This window comes from Limulus polyphemus, unplaced genomic scaffold (genome assembly GCF_000517525.1).
Source record: "Limulus polyphemus unplaced genomic scaffold, Limulus_polyphemus-2.1.2 Scaffold1123, whole genome shotgun sequence".
In the NCBI taxonomy this organism is placed as follows: Eukaryota; Metazoa; Arthropoda; class Merostomata; order Xiphosura; family Limulidae; genus Limulus; species Limulus polyphemus.
The window spans coordinates 34,112-38,087 of NW_013666733.1; the positions used below are offsets into that span (position 1 = coordinate 34,112).

The window sequence follows — 3,976 nt, forward strand, 5'->3', positions numbered from 1 at the left end:
CACAGAAATATTCAAATAGAATGGAAACTAAAAATGTAGGTTAATATCTATATAACTTGGAGCTATACACTTGTAAGTGTTGTAGTTCAATTTATGATATTAAAATATAGACTTCCTAGTTATTTAAAGAGTTAGTGTTATAAGAATTGATTCTCTGTTAAGTGTTGTAGTTTAATTTATGATATTAAAATATGGACTTCCTAGTTATTTAAAGAGTCAGTGTTATAAGAATTGATTCTTTGTTAAGTGTTGTAGTTTAATTTATGAAATTAAAATATGGACTTCCTAGTTATTTATTTTCTGAAGTGACTGGTATGGGAAGTTGCTTGGGAAGAATGCTTTCTAGTACTATTTAAATCCTGATGTTTTATAAACTTGAAACTAAAGTTAGTGCTTTCAAATCATGAGTTATTTTAACTAATGTTCATCTGTTTTTGTTGGATACTTTACGAACAATTTCTGTAGTTCAGAAACAAAACTGGATTAGTTTGATGGTCGTCTGGAACTAATTTATCAGCAGAGGGCCATTTAACCCAAATAACACGTTATGTTCCGTCACTCTCCAATTGAAACAGCGTGAGATCAACAGAATATAGTGACTGAATAATTTGAGTTTAGGGCCATTACCATCTGTAGGATCTGACACACTATAATAGGGAACAGATTTACTGAAGAATTTTTTTCCTTATTCCTATCTTCCAAGGTTACTGTAATGTGTTCTTGCACGTACATGAAACATTTTCAAACAGTTTTCAGCAGGTGTACTTGGTAAAATAGGTGAGTTTCCATACCAGGATGATCAACTTAGGGGAATCCCCCTTTTTTTTCTGCAATTTTGTGTGTATCTCTTCCTCGTTCACTGAATAACATCCTTAACCTGACCCTTTGTATTGAACTGGTTGGACTGTGCTAGGTGTCTTTGATATCTATAACTTTTTTTTTTCAGTGTATTTTTGACCTCATTTGTAGATCATGTATGGATACACTTTTTGCTCATTCAAATACAGTGCTGATTCTATTCAATGAAAGACTGTCTTAACTCATCCAATTGTTTTAGTTTTAGTAGTGGGGCATGGAAGTAGTCTTTGTGTTAGTTTTGCCACATAAAGACTTCTATGACAGCTGAGTCTATTGGTGCCAACAACTAGTTTAAATTAGGAAACTAATCTTACTCTTATCTCTCTATGTACACGTAGAAATTGTAACCTTATAAATCTAAAGTTTCCGAACCTGTAATTTGATACATGCCAGATTTTGAAGATTACAATTGAGTTGGTTATGATAAAAATCAATCCGTAATCTATGGTATGATGATGCAAGTTCTTAGTGCACAGTATAAGCTGCATTAGAGTTCCTGCTTTATCACTTCTTTAATTTCAACAAAATATTATCATTTGTTACACTGTCACCCCTCCCCTCCCAGTGGCCTAGTGCTAAAATCTGTAGGCTTATCATGATACCCTTGATAACGATAGGCTTATGGGTTTTGATACCCGTAACAGGCACAGCCAACTGTCTAGCTTTATGCTTAGTAAAATAGAATTTTAAAAAATGATTACACTGTCTTTCATATAAACATGACATATTAAATTAGAATGTACTAAATTATCTTTCAAATAAACAGTTTGTGTAAAAGACAGAAGGTAAGCAATGAAGAAAATAAGTTCATAGTTTGGAAGAGCATGTTTTTATCTGATTAATATATATTTTTTCTGTATTCAGATCTTTAATTCTTTATGTTAATTTCCTTTAACTTAAAATTACAATTTTCTGGTAAATTTTAATTTAGATTGTTAAAAATAGGTGATTTGATTGTTAGTGGCTACTTGTACATCATACCAATCATTATAGTGTTCTTTGTTGTTAGTTAGCTTCCCTTTTATTGTTAGTGGCTACTTGTACATCATACCAATCATTGTAGTGTTCTTTGTTGTTAGTTAGCTTCCCTTTGATTGTTAGTGGCTACTTGTACATCATACCAATCATTGTAGTGTTCTTTGTTGTTGTTTAGCTTCCCTTTGATTGTTAGTGGCTACTTGTACATCATACCAATCACTGTAGTGTTCTTTGTTGTTGGTTAGCTTCCCTTTGATTGTCCCAATAAAGCTTTATTTAGAATAACTGGATACAGAAAACAGGTCAGTATCTGTTTCCAACAGTGACAACCCAATAATCAGACGACCAGCTTGAAGCAACCACTAAATCTCTTCTTGGACATTTTTGACAGTTTATTACTATAGCCATAACCACTTCTAACAAGGAAAATGCTTTGAATGCCTCAGAATTAATGTATCAGGTTATAGCAACAATGTTTCTCTTTATCGTGGAATATTAAGAGACTTTTAGACTTTGGTACAAATTCCTCTTCATGATTATTTTGATAAAAATGATGGTTCTGTGATTAAGAAGGATAAGGTTATTATAATTTATGTTTAGGTAAATTAAGGTAATTTCAAATGGCAAAGACCAATGTTAAATACATTAGTACTAAATAATTTGAGGAAAATAATTATTTTTCGTTTAAAGCAGTTCTATTTCTGTCACGTTTAAATGAAGAGACAGAAATTCAGCATTTTCTAAAATGTTTGAGCGTACATTGTTTTAAAGGCTTAACAATATGCAAAAAACAAATGAATTTTAATGGTATAGATACAGTTTTTGAAAGTAACTAACCTCGGGAAACTGAAGTGTCTGATGAAATACAATCTTAACTGTTGTCTTTTTGAAACGTCATTGTTGTTTTCTTTTTTCATAATATTATTAAAAAGAATCAGTACTTAACGTTTAGTTTAAAGTTTCACTTGAATTATTGAACACGTTTGTTGTTATTCTTTTCATAATGAATTGAAATGTGAAGTCCTTAAAGGATCGTTCCACTGTGTATTTCTTGGTTCAGAATGCCAATCGTCACAATTATTCTGGTACTAACTTTATTGGACATTAGGTTTGTTGATCTATGCTTCAGAAGTTTTGGTGAGTGAGAAAGCGGATTTCAATGCTTGGTGTGTTTTTGCTCAGAACTTATTTTACTGGGTTAAACCTTATTTTGGGAGTAAACATCAGCACACATGAGCTGTGTTGATGTGTGAGCACGAACTCGCCTGTATCTTTACAGTTGTTTTTAAATCTATTATATCATTGTTTACATATGATGCACACGGTCAATAAGAACAAATACCACCAACTTAATATATATATATGTTAAGAGTTTTCTGTCTGGTGTTACAAATTGTTGAAAGAAATCAAATCAGGTAGAAGAACTCACTTGGAAACCCAAAAATCATGTTTGAATGGATAAACAATTAACCGCACAGTTCGAGTTTGGCAGCCATTACAGTTTTACCACCTTACTACCGCAAAGGAGGACGGTAGCAAAATACGTGAAGCCGGCATCAAACGAAAGTGACGTATGATGGCGCGCGTAGCAACAGCACGGGTACCTTTCCAACAGACAAGCGGTTCGTGTGCTTTCTGCCCACGCACCTACTTTTAGAATTTCATTTTTAAACCCTTCTTCTAGAAACCTTTGTTATATATATATTAAGGTAAGAGCAAGACTGGATTATTTAAAAGAAAGAAGCAATACAACAGTATCTTTATAACTTCGTTGGTCGGTTGTTTTCTACACGCACGTCATAGTTACCCACAAAAAAGTTAATCCCATTTTTATATCTTCTGTACTACATACCAGTTGTTTTGTACCACTTTTCGTTTGTGCGTTTTAGAGTGAGTGCGATTAATTCGTGTTGAATCACCCGGTTTCTGTGTTGTCATCCGCGAGTTTGAATCCTTTCACCGAATACGTTTGCCATTCCATGCGTTACATTATAACGACCCCACGAAGCAATCCCATTTTTCGTTTGTAAAAAAAGAACATATTTGATGGTGGGTGGTGTTTACTCTTTGCCTTCCGTCTAGTCTATCACTTCGAAATTAGGGATTAATTCGTGTTGAATCACCCGGTTTCTGTGTTGTC

General features: G+C 33.2%; 1 long non-coding RNA gene across 1 annotated transcript in view; it reads right to left on the minus strand.

Annotated features, from left to right (window-relative positions):
- LOC111086469 overlaps positions 1-3,342 on the minus strand; it is an 8,389-nt gene extending 5,047 nt beyond the window's left edge. Inside the window, exon 1 of the long non-coding RNA XR_002611190.1 lies at positions 3,266-3,342. This is a non-coding gene — a long non-coding RNA (uncharacterized LOC111086469). The remainder of the gene's footprint in view (positions 1-3,265) is intronic.
- Between the last annotated feature and the right edge of the window lie 634 nt (positions 3,343-3,976).